This window comes from Pongo pygmaeus, chromosome 1 (genome assembly GCF_028885625.2).
Source record: "Pongo pygmaeus isolate AG05252 chromosome 1, NHGRI_mPonPyg2-v2.0_pri, whole genome shotgun sequence".
NCBI lineage: Eukaryota > Metazoa > Chordata > Mammalia > Primates > Hominidae > Pongo > Pongo pygmaeus.
In genome coordinates, this window is record NC_072373.2 from 38,576,917 (window position 1) to 38,600,971 (window position 24,055).

Sequence of the window (24,055 nt, forward strand, 5' to 3'; positions counted from 1 at the left end):
CTAGAGCACGTTAATTGGATATGAAGTTCTACTGTTAAAGAGTTGATCTAAGAGTATGGCTAAACATCTATATATGCAATCTATTAAAAGAACTTAATTCAGCTATTATGTCTTGATTTGATTTCAGTTTTATAACAATATAAACAATTTATAACAATTATAACAATTTTTTCCTCATTGGCCTGTTCTTAATCCTGTACCTAGAAAGAGTACAAAATGCACACTTAAAAAATTGAAATTTAACACTTACCCACGCCCCCTTCCCCATCTCTTCTACCCGTCTTGTTGATTGTGGTATCTGATCTTAACTAGATAGGCTGAAGTCACTTTGTTCCCTCCAGAAACCACTATTGATACCACTGCAAAAACAAGCCAGCAAAAAGACAGTGTGGAGAGGTTGGCTTGCTTCCCTTTCTTCCTAACTGCATGTTGAAAAATAAGTCTTTATTGATCTTAAACATCTGTCAGATGAGTCATCATTGGGTTATTTTTTATATACATGTATACACAAAATATTTCAAATTGAAAGCAACATCTTAATGCATTCAAAACTATTACAAGCTGTTGTCTAAAACAGATGAGAAAATCTATAACTGTAAAAAGAAATGCACATATTGATATTTAAAATGCATAATTAAGAAAAAAATCAGATTGCAACACTGTACTTTGTCTCAGCCATGTGGACAAATCACCCATTTGGGCACATTTTCACCCTGACTTCTTTCTGTTCAAGCCATTACAGTGACCACCAGACAGTCCCCCCTCACCCCCACTCCCATGCGGAAACTTCTGTTGTTGCCTGGGAAACAGAATAAGACCTGTCTCAAAAAAGAAAATTCTAAGGTCTGGCCTTACGCATAAACAAAATAGGCATCTGTCCCCATGACTCATGATGTGATTTTTAAAGTGCCCGTAAGGCCTCAGGCTCCCATATTTATTCTCTGCTTCTGTAGGATCAAGCTCCCAGATATGTGAAATTCCTTTAACAAGGGTAAAGTCTTCATTATATAAAGCACTAAACGTGTAGTTGCTGGTGTGAACAGTAACCTATTGACCTGTATGTGCTCTAAGCCAGTGCTTCTCAGATTTTAATGTGCATACAGATCACCTGAGGGTCTTGTTAACATGCAGATTCTAACACAGTAGGCGTGGGGTAGGCTCATGGCTTTGTATTTCTCACAAGCCCCCAGGAAGGCTGTAAGCTAGAGTGTCTCAACTAGGAGTGCATCCAACTTATCCATGATGCTATTAAAACATTTAGATTCAAGACCTCCATTATAGGCTACTAAATGAGCACCTCCAGAGTAAACACCAGGCATGAGTATTTTATATATATATATAGTGGGTTATATATATTTTTTACATGTATACATATATATATATATATTTTACATGTATATATATATATACATATATATAAAACACCTCCTCTACCGGTGATTCCAATGTGCTCCTCTGGGTAAGAACCATTACCAAGATTAGTTTATCTTGATGGGAAGTTCTAGCGTGAGGGTAGGGGTGAGGGGGTACTCTCTGGTGGTCACTGTAAAGGCTTGAACAGAGAAGAGTTAGACTTCTGGGGTAAAAATGTGCCCAAATGGGTGATTTTATGCACATGGCAGAGACAGAGCTGGAGAATGAGGAAGAAGAGGCTGGACAAATGTCCTCGCCTTCATTTGTGTTCTTTAGCTTTAATGTTTCATCTTGCTCAACTTTCTCATCACCTCACCCTTCAGGTAAGCTGTCCTAGAAGTCAGTGGGAGAAACAGTTTTGGGGTTGGGGTTAGGGAGGAGCAGCAGAAATCTACCCTTAATGCTCATTTGAAGGGCAAGGAGCAACCGATGTTTAAGTTTTTTCCAGGGGCTGTTTCTGGTTCTTTAGGCATCATGTGAGTGAGGATTATTCCAGGCGGGCTCTGGTTTGGGAGTGCTACATGAAACATCCCTCCCAGCAAATTTCTCTAAAGAGTGGTTGATACTTACTTTACGAATGAGTTCAGTGAAAACTGTGGACTCTAGCTAAATATGGAAAACAGAGTTTTTAGATGGCAGCTGCCCAAAGGGTTTGGAACTCTTTTTCTATAACAAGCTCAGTTGAGAACTTGAGATTTTCTAAGGAGGAACATTTGAAAGCATCTTGGTGATGGAGACAAAGTAACATGTACAGCAAGAGGCAGAGATGCCTTCAGAATGCCTGCATCATTGCTTGGGGCAGGAGACCACCTGCTAGCCAGGTGGCATATTAAGATTAAGAGTAAGCTAATTGCCTACTTTTTTTAAATGCTTGTGAAATTATTCTTTGCAAATAAACGAGCCACCCAGGTACAGCTCAAGTACTTGCAGGTGGAATGAATCACTGCAGGGAGAAAGTACTAAGGGGAAAAGTGGGCTATATTAATAGCAGTGTCCAGCCCCCTTGACTATGTGTGAAGCCATCACCAGCGCTCCCAGCTGAGTCGTGACACTCTGCTATAGAAAGGCAGCAGGTGAGTGGGGAGGGCAGGTGACCCCAAATAGCACATGAGCCTACTGAGACTGGGCTTCGCTATCCACGGTGCTAGCAGAGCAGCTTTGCGCTCTCTGGCTCAGTCTATATTCTTAATACACTTAGCTGCTCTATGTTTTATGTTTAGTTCCCAGCCTAAAGAAGGAGAATATGGTCAAGGCCACTTCCTAAAAATCAACAGACATCTGCAGCCTGGACTTCTCTCTTCTCCCCAGGTGGTCCCTGTAGCCATGGCCACAATGCCTACACCTTTGATGGAGCTATTGGCCACTGGAGTGGGTGGAGAATTATTTGGGAACAGGGGAAATCAATTTTGCTTAGAAGCTTACAGTCAATAATAAAGGATTTAAGAAAGGCTGGGTTCATGTCTCTTGTCTTTTAAATTCTTTGCTTAGAAAATTGTGTGAGAGAGTGAATGTCTTAATCCCCCTTCTGCAGTATCCCTCTCTCTGATTGTGGTTTCTTCTTCTGGCTGTCAATGAGTGTTTTTGCCTGTAACTGGTGATGTCTTGGGCCTGGGTATGGACTTGTTCTGAAGTGGATAAAACTTTAGCTAATTGCTCTTGGGAGGAGACTTCCAGAACTTTCTCACACTCATACCATTACCTTCCTTCATCACTAAACATTTGTATGCAGGTGATTTTGGGTTAAAATGAATAAAAAGAAATTGCAAAGGGTAGGCTAAGAAGTGAGCCCCAGACATTTATCACCAGTTAAACATCTATTGTCTGAATTATTACTTCCCAGCCCAGGGGCTGTCATGATGCTCAAACCAGGGCTAAGGTCAATTGTCTGGTTTTCTGTATCTATACATATATGACATCTCCATGGTGCTAGCAGAACATTTGCGTTCTCTGGCTAAATCTGTGTTCTTGATACACTTACCTGCTCTCTTTTATGTTTAGTTCTCAGCCTATAGGAGGAGAATATAGTCAAGACCATATCCTAAAAATTGACAGACACCTGGAGTCTGGACTTCTCCCTTCTCTTCAGGTGGTCCCTGTAACCATGGCCACAATGCCCACACCTTTGATGGGCCAGCCCTAGGTGGATGATGCCCCTGCTTGTTACTGGTTGTAACTGGTGGACAGCTACCACTTGCCATCCTGGTCTCTAAACCTTTCAGACATAAGCTCTGCCACATTTCTTAATCTGCTCTTCAGAGATGCTCCCAAAGCTGCCATGGGTAAAGGGTGGCTCTGTAGATTCAGGTTTTGGGAGGTTGTGCCTTTGGTTGTAGATTTTCCAGGTACCTTTCTCTATTTTCTTATTTTTGACCATATTGGAATTAGGCTTTGATTATTCATCCCTTTTCTTGGACTAGCTGAATTAATCTGAAGCAATTTGTTCTCTGAGTCCCAGTTTCCTCATTTATACATTGAGGGGATACCCCTTCTATTTTTGTTATTCTGTGAAATGAGATATAAACTTTCTCATTATGACTTGATAATATATTGAGATTGGGAGGAGGAATACATTATTGTATAAAACAAGATTTGTGGTTTTTAAGTTAACGGGTAGATTCCAAATATAAAGGCTCCTTTTCTCTAAATGGATCATTTGCTGAATTTTTCCTACTTAACATAGCATTATAAATATTAGGGGAAGAATGTTTCCGGAATAACATGATTTTTGGCCCTCTTTTATTTCATTTATGTGACAAAACTCATTGAGATAAACACATTATGCCAGTAGATAAGACTTTGGTTTCATTTTTTTTTTTTTGGCTTAGATAAATGCTTTTACTGCTAGGCATATTAAAATGTCACCTGATTTGGAGTCATCAGTCTCCTAGAAGAAGAATTGAAAATGCTCAACAAAGAATTCACAAGAGGCAGAGGAGAACTGGGCTGACTTGAACCAGGACGGTTTGGGTCTGTCGGCAGAATTTAGACAAAGGTATTGATCAGAAAGACAGGACTAACAATGGATCCATTTGGCAAGAAAGATGCAAGCCAGTGTCCTGGCAAGACCTGATAAATCTTCCAAGGATTGTGTTTCTCTGACCCTGGGCTAGGGGCAATTGTGGCTTTTGAAGCTCTTAAAGGTAAATGCTTCTCTGGTTAGTTGCACCCAATCAGGCTGGGCCTGGGCTCTGTAGAGTGCCCTTGTCCCTGGGGAGGAATGCACTTGCCCACCAGGAGCCCTGGGTCCTCCTGTAGGACAGAGTTCCTTGGGGGATTTGAGGTCCATTGGAAAGTTTCTGGCACTGTTGAGTCAGCAGGGTTGGCCTCTCATGACAAGCTCCAGCTCTCTCTGTTTATCATCTGCCTCAGTGGCCAAGCCTCTGGAGAGCAGTCCTGGCTACAAGGACTTTGCTGCATCTCAAACTTGGGCCACCTTCCAAACCTGGCTTTCTGTTATTTTGTGCCTACTGTGCTCCATACCGTGGGCAAGGGGCTTTAGATGTGATCTCTTTTAAGCCACAGGGGCCCTACCAGGTAGGTGTTATCTCTGCTTGACAGAAAAAGAAACTGAGACTCAAAAAGGAACAAAAGTTTACATGGCCAGTAAGTGACAGAGCTAGGGGTTGAATCCAGCTCTGTCTCACTCCAGATCTCTTGCACTTTTTTACCATAGCCGCCAAACATTATCATGGAAAAATGAACATTATAGTGGTTTTTCAGTAGAGCTTTTGAGTGGCCTTATATTCATGCTTGATTTCCACTGGAAAAGCTAGCACGTGATGGAAATGTTGGAACTAGGGAAAGAATAGAAGACAGGGGCCCCAAAAGAGGACATACCACTCAGATAAGATGTGATGTGAAACTCATCTTTTGAGCATAAACAGATGGCGTAGTTGTGCCTAGAATTTCCACATTGCCTTTGGCTGTATGGTCTTTTTAATGGGATATCTAAGAAATTCTAACATCTTTTCTTGATTAGTAAAGCTAGTGTTTGTTCATGAAAGAAAGGGAACCATGAAATGATTTTAACCTGTAACCTACATAATGTTTGTAGCTTTAGAAGCACATATTGTTTCCCTTGGGCCAAGCATGTTTGCCTAAATATTATTTAAATAGTGCATCCTTGTCTTTGGTGGATGAGGTAGGGGCTCTAAGTGTGAAATTCTCATTCTACAGGGTTTTGTTTATTTTGTGGTTCACAAAGCACAAGGGACTCTTTAAAATTTTTTTCCTCAGCAATCTGGGGACTAGAATCATTAAAATAGAAGGCTTCCTAGAAGTCATTTAGGTTCATTAAAATTTAAAATTTACTCTCCTGGTCAAAGAAAACCTTTGCATGCAGCCCATGTTGACTGAGGGCCTACTATGTGCTAGGCACAGCACTGCAGCTTTGCAGGACTTAGTTACTTTGCTTGGCTGCTCCCTCTCCAGCCTTCTCTCACACTACCTCCTCTTGCTTCCCAAGCTCCCAGCTCCAAACACTTGAGCTTCTTTGAGCTTTTGAACATGCCAAGCCCCTCCTTCCCTCTGGGCCTTTGCCTGTGATGTTCCTTCAGCCTGGAATCCCCCTTCTCCACTGTTTTCTCTGATGGGTTTTCCTCCTCCCTCACACATACTCCCCTTAGAGATGCTTTCTGTACCTCCAGAGGGAAAAAGCCTCATTCTCCATCATGCTTTCTTTCTAAGCACATTGTTTTTTTATTCTTCCAAACACTTCTAATTTGTAAATATATATTTGTTTCCTTATTTACTCTCTTTCTCTTCTGTTAGTCTTTAAACTGTGTGGGGGCAAAGGCCAAGTCTGATTTGCTCACCAGAATATCCTTAGCATTTAGCATGATTCCTGGCATGTAGTAGTAGGCAGGGACTCAGTAAATACAGTCATGTGCCACATAACATTTCACTCAACAACAAACTGCGTAAAGGATGGTGGTTCCCAAATGTTATAATACCATATTTTTACGGTGTCTTTTCTATATTTAGGTATTTGTAGATACCCAGATACTTACCATCATGTTATTATAGCTTACAGCATTTAGGACAGTAACAAGGCGTACAGGTTTGTAGCCTAGGAGCAACAGGCTATACCATATAGCCTGGGATTATAGTAGGTATCCCATCTAGGTTCATATGAGTATACTCTGTGATGCTCACACAAGGATGGGATCACCTAAAAATGTATTTCTCAAACTGTATCTTATTGTTAAGTGACACAAGATGGTATTTATTGATTTTTGAATAGGTGTATCTCCAATTGATGAAACTAAAGGTCAGAGAGTTAATGTGACTTCTCAAAGTTACCCACCTAGTGAATAGCAAAGGTATGACACTAATCTAGTTCCTGACTCTCAAATCCAGTGTTGCTTCACCTTACAGTGTCATGTAACTTTTATTTTAAGAACATAGCTTTCCTGCCACACTGTTGGGATGATAGAAGTAGGTTATTTTGGCTGTAATAGTTATGTCTTAGCTCAAAAAGTGAGAAAGTGAAAGAACAAGATACCCAGACACACTAGACCAAGAACATTTTGAGGGAGACAACAACATGTTCTCTATTAGTTGGGAGCTTCTTGGGCTCAGGAATCATTGCTTTCCAAAGGCTGGCAGTGCTGTGACCAGAGAGAATCATTTAGCATGATTTAGTCAACTCAGAGAGAAGGCTGGATTGACTCCTTTTTCTGTGTCCCAGAGCAGACAGCACATGGCTTTGTCTTCTGAGGATACGTGGGCCATGAAGACAAATATTGAACAGCCCTTTAGGTGAGTGAGAAGGTTGATTTGGCAGCATGAGAATGCAGAGAGCTGCCTGCTCTCTTGCTGTGCCTGAAATGACCTTTTTGTGCATGAAATGAGAGATACTGAGCATGGCTGTTGGAGGCCAGTAGGCTCTAAAGAGGTAGAAGAGACATCTGGAACAAGCTCTAGAAAGTAGGCTTTTGATCCCCCCACAGGATGCTGATAAACAAAGCCTATTTTCCCTTTCCTCTGATGAAAAGCTTTATTGTGGCTTTCACTCATTGTGAATCATGATGTTAGAGTGGCATTGTTCTGCCTCTTGGCTTGCTATTGAGACTGCTGCGTCAGGCCTGAGCTGGTGCCCCAAAGTCCCTCCAGAGTTCTTGCTTTGCCAAGGCCAAGCTAGCACAACTGTGGGAGGAGTGATAGGCCTGCACATCTCCAAAGCCCCCTTTGGATTCAGCAGTTAATTTCTGGGTTCTGCATTTAACACAGATCCAAGTGGTTTTTTTTTTTTAATTTTTTCTTTTTGAGACAGAGTCTCACTCTGTCATCCAGGCTGGAGAATGGTGACAGGATCTCGGCTCACTGCAACCTTCACCTCCCGTGTTCAAGTGATTCTCATGCCTCAGCCTCTCGAGTAGCTGGAGCTATAGGTGCGTGCCACCATGCCCAGCTACTTTTTTTTGGTATTTTTTTTTCTTTAGTAGAGACTGGGTTTCGCCATGTTGGCTAGGCTGGTCTTAAATCCTGACCTCAAGTGATCCACCCACCTCAGCCTCCCAAAAGGATGGGATTACAGGCCTGAGCCACCGCACCTGGCCCCAAATGTTTTTAGATAAAAATTAATTATTTGCTTTATCTCTTCCTGCTAATCAGTGTCTTTCACAGCTCATGTTCTCTTTTCTCCTTCTGTGATGTCTTCCTTGACTTTTTTTCCTTTTTTGAAAGCTTTCTTCCTAGGGCAGGCACTTAAACAAGTGCTTTGCTTTACTTCTTCTCACATATGTTCAGCTTCCTCCCCTAAATACAGGGAACGCTCCCCAGGGAAGATCCCAAGGCTCATACAATATGTTGTTCCTTCTAAGACACACAGTGCTGTGGTTTACCATGTGCTCCATGGACTTATACTTAAATCACAGACAGTCACAGCAGGAAGGGATTTATTGGTCATCTTGTCAAGGAGTTTCCACCCTGGGCGGTGGGCAAGTTTGGGAAAGGGGTGGGGTAGATGGAGCTCCTTCCTCTCCCACCTGAGTAGCTATTCTTTGTTTTACATATTGAACTTCTATTTAAATTGTTGCTTGATTAAAAGGCTCATGGCAGCTGGGTGCAGTGGCTCATGCCTGTAATCCCAGCACTTTGGGAGGCTGAGGTGAGAGGATCACCTGAGGTCAGGAGTTCAAGACCAGCCTAACCAACATGGAGAAACACCGTCTCTGGTAAAAATACAAAATTAGCCAGGTGTGGTGGTGCATGCCTGTAATCTCAGCTACCCGGGAGGCTGAGGCATGAGAATCACTTGAACCTGGGAGGCAGAGGTTGCGGGGAGCTGAGATCACGCCATTGAACTCCAGCCTGGGCAAACAAGAGCAAAACTCCGTCTCAAAAAAAAAAAAAAAAAAAAAAAAAAAAAGGCTCATGGCTTAAAACCATGGTTTGACAAACCCTATTCTAATTCAAATCCTCCAAGGACGCAATGGTAATCCAAATGAATCCTTACAGAAATTCTTAGAGGGAATTCTGTTGTTTTTAATTTTGTCTGAATTGTATCCATATAGTAGAATGTTTATAGGATTCTGTACAAGTATACGTATATTTTAATATGTGCACATAATACACACACACATATGTATGTATATGTGTAAGGCCAGGTTCCAATGCTCACATCTTTAAAGAAGCAGTTGATATCCTTCTATCTAGAAGTAATCTTGCATTGCCTTTTAGTGTACTACTTAATCTTTTTTTTCTCTTAAAGTTATTTTACTTTGCCTTGAATTGTAATTAGTTGTGTACATTTCTTTCTCTGCTATACTCTAAGCTTTTTAAGGTCTAAGACACTTAACTCTTTACTTTTGTAACCTCTATAACACCTAATAATGTGCTCTGCCACACATGCAATTAAGGAATCTGTAGTTTATTTGAGAAGAATCATAAAGTAGAAAAAAATGGAAATGGGGGCCCAGTTGGTAAGATGTTATTATGAAGTCAAATATATGGGATATTATTATGAAGCCAAAATTTCATGTTTGGGCCTCATAAGAACCTAATTTGTTTTTCATACAGAAAAATGTCACATGACCAAGATTGTATCTTGACCAACTATCTCACAGATTTATGCTGTTATTCAAAAGATGTGACAGAGAAGATGGTACTTATGGCTCAGTGCAAATTAACTTCCATCACTGAAAAAAACAACTTTAGTTATAGGGCTTATTATAGAAGGCCAGTAATGTCAGTGATATAAAGGACTGCATGTGGGTGGGACGCTAGAGACCACTCTTGCACTAATGATCTAGAACGTGGGTTGTTAACATGGACTATTGAGTCTTGACAGAACTCAACTCAAACGCAAATTAAATTGAATTGAATTTATAAAGACAAGGGTCGGGGAAAGTAGCCATGTGACCAACCAGTCAGTAAGAGAAATGTGAGCATTGGCAGATTTGTATGGTTCACGTGCCCAATTCTCAGTGTCAGATCATTTTCTAAATTGTAAAATGACAGGAAAGAAATATGGTATGTTGAGTAACATAATTCAGACAACATTTATTGAATGTCTACTACCTATAGGGTATTACTATCTATAAGACAGTATCTTTAACTATCTAGAAGGTATTAAGATTCATAAGATGTAGCCTCTTACTTCCAAGAACCTATAACTCTCTTTGACAGTCCTGTTTCACAAATTGTTCACGACATAGATGGACATTATCAACTTTCAACGCACTTAAGGTTGAGATTTCTCAGCATTTATCACTGTTTTTCACCTTAAAGGACAGTTGCCTTCTAAGATCTGGCCCACCCTTTCAGTCTTCCACTCTTCATCTCTGACCTGCACACTTAGAGCTAGGGGAATGGTTATATTCTATCTAGTTTTGCTCATGATAATTTTGGTCATGAGGGAGATGCTAAGAAATTTCTTAAAAAAAAAACACAGAAAAGAGGATGATAGATTTATGTATTACAAGAACTATTGCGTGGAAACGTGACTTAATTTAGGTCCCTGTGGGAAGTATTAGAATATGACATTTAAATGTAAGTATATTATAATTTCCTGATAGGCACTAATGACGTTAATGAAACTTCACTTCTAACCAGTGATTAGGATTTACAGTGGAAATACGTGACCCTAATTAATAGAGGTATTTTTTGTACTTCTTTGCTGTTGCCCTTGTTCATTCTTTAGCCATGACACAAACAACAGGTTGTTTTAGCTTTTGGATTAAGTGTTATTCTGCACATAAGTGATGAGATTTTTGTAACCTTGCATTTATTTATTTATTTAGAGACGGAGTCTTGCTCTGTTGCCCAGGCTAGAGTGCAGTGTATGACCTTGGCCCACTGCAACCTCTCCCTCCTGAGCTCAAGCTATTCTCCTGCCTCAGCCTCCCAAGTAGCTGGGATTACAGGTACCCGCCACCACACCTGGCTAATTTTTTGTATTTTTAGTAGAGAAGTAGAGATGGGGTTTCAACATGTTGGCCAGGCTGGTCTCAAACTCCTGGCCTCAAGCGATCTGCCCGTCTCGGCCTCCCAAAGTGCCGGGACTGCAGGCATGAGCTACCACACCTGGCCACACTTTACTTTTAGATCTAGTGCTTATATGAAGATTTCAAGGGGCAGAGCTATCTTTTGACCTCTCTGTAAACAATATGGAAAGAACTTGCTTTTCTTGTTGACACTGACTTTTGCCCTCCTCCAATAATTAAAAAGGCTGTAATCTTTAAATTTGTGGGGAAATTGGGCATTTGTTGGTTAATTGGCAGTATCTACATGCTACAATTAGTCTCATTATGCTTCAGTTATATTAATTAAAGTCTTGTCCTGGAGAGCAGGCATTCACTCATTTTTCTTCCCTGCATCCCTCCGAATGTGCATCTGGAAGCTGCTTCCTTGTGGTATTATGAGCACATGGAGCAGAATCCTTGTATTTTATTCATATATCCCCAGCACAGTTCTGACATATAATGCATACTTAATAAATGTTTGTTAAGTTGAATCAAACAGGTAGAGACATAGTTTGGAAAATCCATGATGGTAACTCCAGTGACTTCTAAACTTGTTTTCCAGGTACAACAAATGCTAGCCCATACAAATGCTTTGCAGGTCTTCCCATTCCCATCCATCTTACTGTATTATTAAAATAAAGAAAACAACAATCTTCATGAAAGAAGAGAGATGGAAGAAAGGAAGAAACCCATTTGTTTATTTATTTACTTTTTTGAGACGGAGTCTTGCTCTGTCGCCAGGCTGGAGTGCAATGGCAAGATCTCGGCTCACTGCAACCTCCGCCTTTCGGGTTCAAGCGATTCTCCTGCCTCAGCCTCCTGAGTAGCTGGGATTACAGGCGTGCACCACCATGCCCAGCTAATTTTTTTGGTATTTTTAGTAGAGACAGGGTTTCACCATGTTGGCCAGGATGGTCTCGATCTCTTGACCTCGTGATCCACCTGCCTTGGCCTCCCAAAATGCTGGGATTACAGGCATGAGCCACTGCACTTGGCCAGAAGAAACCTATTTGAATGCCAGTTTTATGCCGGGCACAGTGTTAGAAACTTTTACATACAGTGTCTTATTTATCACCAAGGTGTTTTTTCCCTTGACCCAGCAGGTTGTTTTTACTGAAAATCCAGCCAAACCAAAAAAGGAATTGTAACTTGGCTTGCTGGAAATCCCTGAGGGCACCAGATGCTGCTGAAGGCTATTGATAAATATGGGCCATGACAGAAGTCCTTCTTTTTGGTCTCATCAGTAAATCAGCATCTTTGGGAAAAAAATTATTAGTTGATATATTGACAGTAAGCCATACCAACTCCTAAGCCCTTCTTACTCAGAGTCAATTGCTATTCACCTGGACGAGGCAGCTGACTGTTTCTGAAGCAGAGTTGTATGTGAGGTAGAGATAAAGACAAGTCATCTTCTTAGTCTATCTGTGCTGTAAGAGATGAACTAGATGACACTGGTAGCTGTGTTTCTAAAACAAAATGTTATTACAAATAACAAACAGTTGGCCTCAGCCTCTGATAGTAAATGTGAATATTAATGCTGTGCTCCTTTCTACACAAACATGCATTAAATAGACATGATCCTGTGACCTCTGGTAAATACTGTGTACCATTTGGTTGTTTTTAATTAGCCTTGACCTCCCTACCTCAGTGTCCACTTAGGGCAGTTTAGCCCTAGTATGTCAGGTGTTGGGAGATTTGATTTCGAAGAGAAGAGAATTCCAACCCAAAACCCTAGTGATAACCGATACCAGAGTAGAGTTACAGCATAGAAAGATCAGCATTCAGCCAGAATGGGAGAGTGCAAACGTTTGCCAAATAGCCTGCTTCTTCCACCTTCTGAAGAGCTAAACATATTAGTGGTTACTTTCTTAATAAATTATACAATAGGATATTCCAGGGGGGCTATTTTCTGGGTGATTGCTCAGCATATAGAGCGCCAATCACTGTTAGTATCATTAATGGTTTATCAGAATGGTCCAGTGGTCTAGAAATGCTGCTCCCATGTTTCTTGGAAGCACATTAACTCAACCTAAGCAGCAGAGCTATGCACTAGTTGATCCAATGCAATATCATTCCTTTTTCTTGCTTCCGCTAAGAGAGCTTTCTCTACCTTCTGCAGGTCTTGTAATGGATCCGTATTAGATGACTTTGAATGATTTGCAGTCACATTCCTTATTTCTTTCACCAAGGACATTTTAGAGGAAAGACTACTTTCTCTGTAACTTTGGCTTATTGGCTTGTTAATATATGTAACGAATGAGGAAATGTGGGTGGTGGGGCATCCATCTCCCAGATGGGAAACAAAGCCTCCTTAGAGTTCTTGTAGCAAACTGTCTCACAGATGTATGCTGTTATTCACAAGATGGGACAGAGAAGATGGTACTGGTTGCTCAGTGCAAATTAACTTCCATCACTGAAAAAAAACTTTAGCTATAGGGCTTGTTATAGAAGGCCAGTAATGCCAGTGGTAAAAAGGACTGCATGTGGGTTAAGATGCTAGAGACCACTCTTGTACTAATGATCTAGAATGTGGGTCTATTAGAGTTGCCAACCTCATCATCACTGAGGGGATTTTCAGCCTGCTTTCCTTAAAACTCAGCTGTTTTATCACCTGAAATCTGAAAATAGTAACACCACACACGGGTATGAGTAATAAATGCTATGCCATGATTAAAGGATCTAACCCTGTGCCCCACACTTAGTAACCAGTCAGTAGATGTCAGTTGAGTTTAAATTCCCCTAACATCCCCGGCTTATTAAATCATTGTACCTTTGACTAGCATGTAATGGTTATTTTTTTATCTAGTCCATTTGTTAGCACAGTCTCTCACCATCTGTGTTCCCTGTCTATCTGCCAACCTAGAAAAACCCTTTTCGTGTCTCTAAATAAAGAGTTTGATTTTTTAAGATAACACTTATTATATTTTGGGTTTTATTACTCTATGCTGCAGAGTATTCTTATTTCAAAGGAATAATTTCATGTCTTATTAAAATAACTAAGACCTTATGTGATTGTCGGTGAGCTTCCACGACCATGGTAGGGGAGGTAAGCAACATGTTCTTGTGCCCTGGTGCTATTTTTGGCTAACAGAGCAAATGGAAAATCCAGAGCTGGTGGGGAAAAGCCAAATTTGCAAGTACATCAGATTCACTGAGTAGGTGTGTGTTGGGTCAGTGTTTATCACCAGAGCCTACAGTAAGTGGAATGAGAGCACTCAATGGGTATTCATTTGGGGAAATTTTGTTGAAGAAGGAGCTCATGTTATAGCCACTTAAAAACCTGCTTGTCAGAAGTTTTCAGGATTCTCTCACACTGTGTTTTCCCACATATATTTCTTTGTCCCCTCCAGAGTGTGCATGGGATTGAAAGACAACACCAAGTCTCTGTCCCTGGTCCCCTACTGCTTTAGTCCAGTAGTATTAACAATTCATTAGGATCATAATTTATTAGGGTTCATTGGTCCTTAGAAAAGAAGACAGATCCTATATATATACACAGGTGAAAAACCTAATAGTGAACAGTTTTCCCCATGTTAAAATAAGAGAGTATAGAAGCCTTGGGGTATAATAATAGTGATTATTCCCATATAGTTTCAAGACTTTGGATCTGCATGGGCCTGTTACGTTTTCCCATGTCCCAAGTCCTATAAAGTTATCACCATGGGTGGCTGAGAGAAACATGTCAATTTCTTAAGTAGTTTTAAGAATATCTACATTTAATCTAGCTATATAGGAGTAGAAGTTATCATTTCACAATTAATTATTTTTCCCAGCCTGAATCATATTCTAAAATTCAGCATTTGCTGTGCAGGGAGTAAAATAAACTTCCCATTCTCTGATGGTTTTCTTGAAAACGTAGAGGATCCCAGAAACGCAAGGCTAGAAGGAACTAGTTGATAGCTTATAGTCCACTGGATCTTACAGGGGGCCTTGAAGGCTGGCCTTTTATGGTATTAATAGGATATTGAACCAGCATGGCTTCCTTTTAGAAGAAGACAGGCATAAATGACAAAGCATGGAACTGTGATGAGAGTATCCACTTTGGAAGAGGAAAAGGCATAAACTAGTGATTCCCTTAAATAGTTAAAGGGTATTTAACAGGAAGCAGCTTCATTTGTTGTCCATTACCGACTGACCATTTTTGGGGTTCAGGTTTTGAGTTGTTTTTTAAAGTAGGAGGAACAAGTTTTTGCAGAGGCTACTGCTCTGTTTTGCCCCATCTCTGTCCTGTCTACTGGCCCACATTTGTGGGACAGCTGGCCTGGTGTCTGTGAGGAGAAAAGCAACAGGTCCATACAAGATTCAAATCCACCAGTTTGACCTTGTTAGTGAAGTCTGATCACCAACAGTGTAAACTACACCATCATTCCTCCTGATAGTTTTGGTGAGCTTGTGATTTGTTTGAGTTTTGTTATTTTAACGGTAGCAGGGAAGCAATTGTAGCTTGGGTGACTTGAGGGGCCTTTTTGTGTCTGAAATGATAACTTCCACAGAAAGCTGAAAACTACTAATGCAGGCTATCCCTTGAAAACAAATTTAGCTTCCCTTCAACATCTCTAGAGAAGACTCCAAGCTTGCTTTTGCAACCCCGCTTTGCAAAATGCTCAAAGTGCGTTCTTCCAAGTATTTAATTCCAGGTCCACCTGGTGGGATATTATTATTTCCATTTTGCCCTCTCCTGATGGGATCCAGAGGAGAGGCTTGACACTGTTCACACAGGTTCCCTTCACACAAATGCCCCCCTCCTGCCTGCCGCAGGCATGTATGCAAATAACTGTTGCGAAGCAGCCCCAGTCAGCTGTTCCTCATGGTTTCTTTCCTTGGTTTTTTGCTTTCTTTTGCCTCATGATATATTTTCTTTTCTTGGCCCTTCATTTAACCACCTCAAAGACTGAAAGCATTCAGGAGAACAACTGCTGGTTTTGTTTTTTTTTGTTTTGTTTTGTTTTAGATCTAGCATGTTAAAAAAACAAAAACACCCAAAAGGCAACAACAACAGTAACAAACAAAACAGCTCCACAGTTATTATCTGAGGTGTGTACATTGCCTTTACCAAAAGAAAAATGCCCTAATGCAGTTAATGCTGTGGTTGAGAGACATTTTTTCTTTGACCTCTGTTGTCATAGACTGAGAAAAATAAATATATGATCAGGTATTTCCTGGAGAAACATTTCAGAAAACATCAGGACTGTCTCTCTCTGTCTGTCTCTGTCTGTCTGTGTCTGTCTGTCTGTCTCTATCTCTCACTCTCTCACTCAGCATTGGGTAACTTGCTTATTGGTCCTTGCTTATTGCTTATTGGTCCTAGGCCATTCCTTTGTTCCAGATAGATCTCCCTTTAGACAGACCGTCAGGTGATTCTTCATTTGTCCTTGAGAAGATAGAATCCAACTTAAGAATGCTAAGGCAACTTTTCCCACTATGAATACAAATTGTTTTTTCTTTGAAAGTCTATCTTTTGAGTTTTAAAAGATACACAGAATACTTGTAAATGAAATCGAGTAGAGTATCACTTTAAAAACTAGAGTCACATTTGATATAAAGTTCTTCTGTCCTATAGCCCTCAGGGAACTTTCCCTAGTATAATCTCAAAAAGGCTGTTTTATTTTTAAGAAAATAGACATTTATATGGCAATTTACAAAGCATTTTTTAAAATAATTTCCAACTTTTATTTTAAGTTCAGGGGTACATGTGCAGGATGTGTGGGTCTGTTACACAGGCACATGTGTGCCATGGTGGTTACTGCACAGATCATCCCATCACCCAGGTATTAAGCCCAGCATCCATTAGCTAGTCTTCCTGATTCTCTCCCTCTTCCCACCCCTCACCCTCCAACAGGCCCCAGTATTTGTTGTTCCCTAGCATGTGTCCATGTGTTCTCATCATTTCACTCCCACTTATAAGTGAGAACATGTAGTATTTGGTTTTCTGTTCCTGTGTTAGTTTGCTAAGGATAATGACTTCTAGCTCCATCCATGTCCGTGCAAAGCACACGATCTCATTCCTTTTAACGGCTGCATAGTATTCCATGGTGTATATGTACCACATTTTTTTTATCCAGTCTGTCACTGATGGACATTCAGGTTGATTCCATGTCTTTGCTATTGTGAATGCTGCTGCAATGAACATATGCATGCATGTGACTTTATAATAAAATGACTTATATTCCTTTGGGTATATACTTAGTAATGGAATTACTGGATCAAATGGTATTTCTGCCTCTGGTCTTTGAGGAATCTCCACACTGTCTTCCACAATGGTTGAACTAATTTACACTCCCACCAGCAATGTAAAAGCGTTCCTTTTTCTCTGCAACCCTGCCAGCATCTGTTGTTGTTTGACTTTTTAATGGCCATTCTGACTGGTGTGAGATGGTATCTCATTGTGGTTTTGATTTGCATTTCTCTAATGATCAGTGATGTTGAGCTTTTTTCATATGTTTTTTGGCCACATGAAGTCTTCTTTTGGGAAGTGTCTGTTCATGTCCTTTGCCCACTTTTTAATGGGGTTGTTTTCCTCTTGTAAATTTAAGTTTCTTATAGATGCTGGATATTAGACCTTTGTCAGATAGATATATTGCAAAAATGTTCTCCCATTCTGTAGGTTGTGTTTACTCTGTTGATAGTTTCTTTTGCTGTGCAGAAGCTCTTTAGTTTAATTAGACCCCATTTGTTAACTTTTGCTTTTTGTTGCAGTTGCTTTTGGTATCTTCATCATGAAATCTTTGCCCATGCCTATGTCCTGAATGGTATTGCCTAGGTTTTCTTCTAGGCTTTTTATAGTTTTGAGTTTTATATTTAAGTTTTTAATCCATCTTTAGTTGATTTTTATGTAAGGTGTAAGGAAGGGGTCCAGTTTTAGTTTTCTGCATATGCCTAGCCAGTTCTCCTAGCACCATTTATTAAATAGGGAATACTTTCCCCATTGCTTGTTTTTTTGTCAGGTTTGTCCAAGATCAGATGGTTGTAGCTGTGTGGTCCTATTTCTGGGTTCTCTATTCTATTCTACTGGTCTATGTGTCTGTTCTTGTACCTCTACCAAGCTGTTTTGGTTACTGTAGCCCTGTAGGATAGTTTGAAGTTAAGTACTGTGATATTTCCAGCTTTGTTCTTTTTGCTTAGGATTTTCTTGGCTATTTGGGCTCTTTTTTGATTCCATGTGAATTTTAAAATAGTTGTTTCTCATTTTGTGAAGAATTTCAGTGGTAGTTGAACAGGAAAAGCATTGAATCTATAAACTGTACAAAGCATTTTCATAAAATAACAACGATACCTAGCATTTATTAATTAGTTGCAGTGTGGCAGACACTTTTCTAAATGCTTTCAAGGTGATAGTTCATTTAACCCTCTAAATAACTCTATCAGATAGGTACTGTTATTATCCCCATTTTCATGTGGACACTGAGGCATCCGGGTGCTAAGTGACTTTCCCTAAATCGTATAGCCTATAATTGCCTAGATGAAGGATTCAGTCCTAGGGATGGCTGATTCCAAGGTTCTTGTACTTCCTACTACTTTGTGTGGTCTGTTAATCATTGTTGTCATGTAAGAATCCTGAGTTTCAGAGTAATGAAGTGACTTGATTCTAGTTTCCAAGCCAGAAATGACAGAAAAAGTTTTAACATTTTTCCCCTTTACTTTTACTGATTTTCTGTCTTTGTCATGGATCTTCAGGTCGCTATTTTATTGAACTCATTTGCTGAGTCCCTATTATGTGCCAGGTGCTGCACTAATCGTTGGTGATAACAAAGATAATGAACGTTCTGCCCTTAAGGAATTCACAATCTGAGTTTGGGGAGTTAATACAGATAAAAATATCATGACAGATGCAAGCAGAGTGCCAAATACTACAATAGAGCTAAGCACAGGGAGCTCTGGGAACACAGGGGAAGGGTGGCTAGCCCAGCCCAGATGCTGTCGAGAAAAGCTTTTTAGAGGAGCTGAGTCTCCAGGAATGAAGGGAGTTAGCCAGACTGCAGACTGAGAATAGGAAGATGTTCTGGACAGAAGAAACACCTTGTGCAAAGGCCCAGATACATTTGAGGGCATGGAGCCTTTGAGGAAGGCCCCATATTCTTTAGAAATGAAGCCAGAGAGGTGGGCAAGATTCAGATCATGAAGAACATCGTAAGTCATGGTAAGCAGTGCTGACTTCTGTGTTTGGTTGGGAGCCATTGAAGGATTTTAAGCAGATGTTGTACAGAATGGGCTAGAATAGATGAAGTAAGCAGGGAAGACACATTTAGAGGGTGTTAGAATTGTCTAGAAAAGAAATAAGGGTCCTGATCTGAAGCAGTGGTTCCAGCTTTTCCTGCTTCTCCAGGATATGCATAATTGATTTATTTATTGGTTCAGCGGCCAGTACTTCTGCCTACCATCCATGCCACCACTGAACATTTGCTCCCTCATCTTTATCGTATTTGCTTTTCTTTGTCTTTCTATACAATTCATGTACCTCTCTCTCCTATGAGACCCCAGCTCCATGAGGAGAGACGCCATATATTTTTTATCTTGGTATTCACTGCAGAAGTGCTGTGACTTATACATGGTTTTCATGTTCCTGATGGGGATAGTCTCTGTTTAGCATGGCTGTAGTCTAGACCTGTTTTTGTGGAAAGTGCTAGAAAGTGGACAGGAAAGATGAGGGAGGAGAATCATTTTGCTCTATAGTAAATTGAGGGGCATTAACAGATGATGATAAGTTTGTATGACTCCACTTGGACTCTGCCAAAGTGCATCAGCATTCTTCTGAGACTTAAGGTAATTTCCTGGCAGGCTTAATGATTACTTTCAATAATGTTATACAACTTCTGTGCAATCTCTTAAATTAGATTTCAGCACAAATAATTAGAGGTAGGAATAGCACTTTCCAGTTCTATTACCTATATGCCTAAGTACAAAGCTACCCTCTTCACTGTCATTGAAACCCTGCTCTCTTCCTCATAAATTCTGTGGGGGATGGCCATTTAGCTCAGAGGCTTTCAAAATGTATTTATCTTATTAAACAAAAGGTTACATGAAGCCCAATATAGAAATCTTTTTTTTTTTTTTTTTTTGAGACAGAGACTCGCTCTGCTGCCCAGGCTGGAGTGCAGTGGTGCAATCTTCGTTCACTGCAACCTCTGCCTCCCAGGTTCAGCCTCCCTAGTAGCTGGGACTACAGGGGTGCACCACCACACCCACCTAATTTTTGTATTTTTAGTAGAGATGGGGTTTCACTATGTTGGCCATGCTGGTCTCAAACACCTGATCTCAAGTGATCTGCCTACCTTGTACTCACAAAGTCCTGGGATTACAGGCTTGAGCCACCATGCCAGGCCTAGAAATCAAATTTTATAAGGAGTTGTTCTCATTGAGGCCAGAAACCAGTTGGGAACTGAAGCCCTGTTCAGTTGTCCTCTTCTCCATCCTATTCCTACCTCTAAATAAATTAGGAGTAATGAACCAATTAAGATCATCAGTATTTCCCCCTAACTCTTCACTTTGATCCAATTTCTCTGAAGTGTCTAACTATATTACATGTAGGTTTTCACAGGCACTGAGTGGTTCTGTTGCTATGGTCTAAATTACTCCACCACTCTGGGCTTCCTCTTCTGCCTCCCTCCCTCTCTCCCACATTCTGGTATAACATTCTCTAAGACTGCCTGGAAGACATTCTTGCACCTAGTGGTAGAGGCTTGCAAAGATTCTAAATCAGAAATAATCATAATTTAGATAAAATATTTCCTTGAAAGGATAAGTGTTAAGAAGATAATGTTTCCCTTGAATCCATATAGGTTAGTGTTCTGGCTAAAATTTAATTAGAGCTCATGGAGTTCTGGCACACGTGAATATATTTAATGGCCTTTATACTTTTTGTGTTAAAATTAATACTTGGTCTCACAAAATAAGAGACTGAACTCTGTGGCTAAAGATTTTTCAAGATGACTAAGAGGCTTAGTGAGATGAAAGAGACCTTACCTTGTTTGTGCCTACATGTGAGCATGTAGCCATTTATTTTTATTGAACATACACAGAAAGGATTTGCATACATTAAGTTTGGTAAAGAATTACTTATTAGAAGGAACAAAAGGCATTCTGTGAGTTTTTAGGCACTCAACTGAAGATCATCAGTCCAGTTCTCTCCTATCTTCAGAAGGCTTTATGACTCTCATACAGAAGCTCAACAAAGTGGGGGCAGGGAGGGTGTCTCTGTCAGCCATACAAGGTAGCTGTCTTAGCTATAGTTTACTACAGCAAACAATAGAAATTTCTTTCTCACAGCTCTGGAAGCTGGAGAGTACAAGATCTAGGCACCATCAGAATCAGCATTTGGTGAAGGCCTACTTTCTGGCTCATAGACACCATCTTTTTTCTGTGTCCTCACATGGCAAAAGGGACAAGGGAACTCTCTGGGGTCTCTGTTATAAGGGCACTACTTCCATTGGTAAGGGCTCTGCACTCATGGCCTAATCACCTACCAAAGGCCCTACCTCTTAATACCATCACAGTGGGGATTAGGATTTCAATGTATGAATTTTCAAGGGACACAGACTTTTAGTCTATAGCAGTGGCTTTGTAATGAATTCTTAGCATTCAAATAATTCTCAGGTTGTGTGCCCTACTTTAAGAAACCTGATTTATAAATATATCATATTTAGTAATTCTCAGATCTGTTAGTGATTATTCACTTTGCAAAACTCTTTACAGGTAAGTGCATTTACTCAAATTCCTGAAAATAGCCTTCTCTTAGTTCTTCCCCGGGACTGTTTACAGATTATTAATGATCTGGTGTGAGGAGAAGAAAAACTTAAAGCTAAATGTTTAGGGATCTGCTGGCTCTTTGAAGAACAATCAGCAATAGTGATAAAGCATCTCTAACGTTATTTAACTTTCTCAAATTCAATTTATATATATATATGTATTTGAGAAATGCAACACCTGTTTAATGACTTGTCTAGATGAGTACAGCCATTGTAATTTGCTGATATATGATTAATTGTAGAATATATAAGACATTTCAGTGCATAGACTATCTGCAACCCTCTCTGAGGTGGCTTCTAGTACACTTCTAGTGAGTGAGAAAAACGGGTCCTGCTCTGTCAAGTATAAAGAATTTAACTTTCTCTGACTTTGATTGATGTCATTTGTGATCTCTGAAAGAAGGTGTTTACCTAGAAGTTTTATTCTCCTGCAGAGAACATTGACTTTTTATTGAGGTTACCTTTTGTTATCTGTTCCCTGATGGACACCAAATAATCCTGGTTATCTTTTAAAGTATTTGTGTTTAGTTTTAAAAATGAATTTATATACAGCATTAATGTAGGAATAACTGATATTCTGGAGAGGCGTAAATTCTCAAAGCCAACAAAACAAATCAGAACAGAGCAATTTTAAAAAGTAGATCTGAAAAGACTCTGGAGAATTGGGAAAATAGCCTTATCAAGTTATACCAGAATATCTGCAATATTAACGTAAGCTTCAAATATTCCTTGAGTGCCCAGTGTATGCCACTTACTGGCTAGGTTAGGTCTAAGGAGAGGATCTCAAACATCTAAGCAGGCTCAGATAAGAGAGTATAGCCTTTTAGGTCAGACCTTACCAGGAGGTCTCTGTTTTAGTACATTATAGGAATTTGGCAAATTGGGACATATTCAGAGAGGAACTGATTGCATGGAGAAGATTCTAGAAGATTTTCTTTTTTTTTGAGAAACTATTTAAAAGCAAGGGCTGTTTATCTGAAAAAGGGAAGATTTTTGGCAAACGGGTCTTGAGAAATGTCCCTAAATATGAACCATTCAATATAACAGCCACTAACCACACGTAACTATTTAAATGGAAATTAATTAAAGTTAAATAAAATAAAAAAAATTGTTCCTCAGTTGTACCAGCACATTTCAAGGACTCAAGAGCCATGTGTTGCTAGTGGTTACCATACTGGACAGCACATAGATACAGTACATTTCAATCATTACAGAAAGTTCTATTAAGCAGCATTACTCTAAGTACTTGAAGAATTTCATGAAGAGAAAAAACAGACTCATCCTGTGTATCTCCAGAAGGTGCAGTTATGTTCAGTGGAGAAGACCTAGAGGGGAAATGTTTCCAACACCTGAGCTTGTCAGTAACAGAGGAAGCAGAGTTAGAAGGCTGTCTAAGAGGGGAAATATTTACTCTTGGTTACCCTATTAGGAATGCTGTAGGAGGAAGTATGAGGAGATGATTTCTGCAGCTATTAGACCTCATGAGCTTGCCCCATGTCAACTGCTATGCCATGGCCCAGATGGCCTACTGAGGCATCTATTCATAGCTATTTGCAACTTCCTCCATTGTTTGGTGATAGGAAATAGCTGGTGACCTGGCAGAGGCTAATCTCAGCTCCCTTTCTCAGTCTATCTTAATCTGATTTGAACCCTCTTTGGGAAGGATGGTAATTTACAAAACTCATTAAAAGCTTTCAATGAAATTATGCCTAGTAAAAGAATTTATTTCTGGAAACCTAAAAATGGGAATATATTTTCTGAATATAAACTTGGATGGATGATTGATGAGGATAATTAAAAGGCTTTGTATTTTAACCCCTATTTAGGCTTTGAGTTAGCCAAGATAACTTGAACTTAAACAGAATAAAGCATCAGTTAGAAGTTGGCAACAGTATTTTCCTTGGATAAGCCACAAAGCAAGTAATTGGCCTATATGTTTGGAGAAGTCTGTGTTTGCAGGTGTCTTTATGACAAAGTCATGCTTTCTCAAATGCTTAGTCCCTTAGAATTGAGGGACCATAATCAGTAGGTATTTATAAAGCTCTTTAGCAGCTTTTAATGACAGTGTGCCTGAAAACTGAAATAATTATCTCTGGAAATCTAAAACCAGTGCTGGTTACCTAAATACATTCCTTAATTGAAGCTTAATGATGTTGCCCTGTATAAGAACCTCAACTCTGGCCAAGCTGGGGCAGTTTTATTGGTCTTTTAGAGTTTTTAAATGGCACTCTCAAACCTCCTGGGAGTACCAGAGGAGAAAAATGACATAAATTAAATGTGTTAGGATTGTGTCCCTCCAAGAGGTGAAGACAGAGAAAAATTTGTAGTTCTTTGGAGTCACTGGAGATAGATTATGGTCCAAATGACTCAGTTTTCTTGGACTGACCTCATCATTTTTCATACCCTCCATAGGAAGTCATTGTCTACTTAAAA

The 24,055-nt window shown here is 40.0% G+C and overlaps 1 protein-coding gene across 3 annotated transcripts in view; it reads left to right on the forward strand.

Annotated features, from left to right (window-relative positions):
* The window catches only part of KCNH1 (potassium voltage-gated channel subfamily H member 1), a 468,663-nt gene that overhangs the window by 292,412 nt on the left and 152,196 nt on the right, over positions 1 to 24,055 (forward strand). The gene's annotated exons all lie outside the window — the stretch shown is intronic.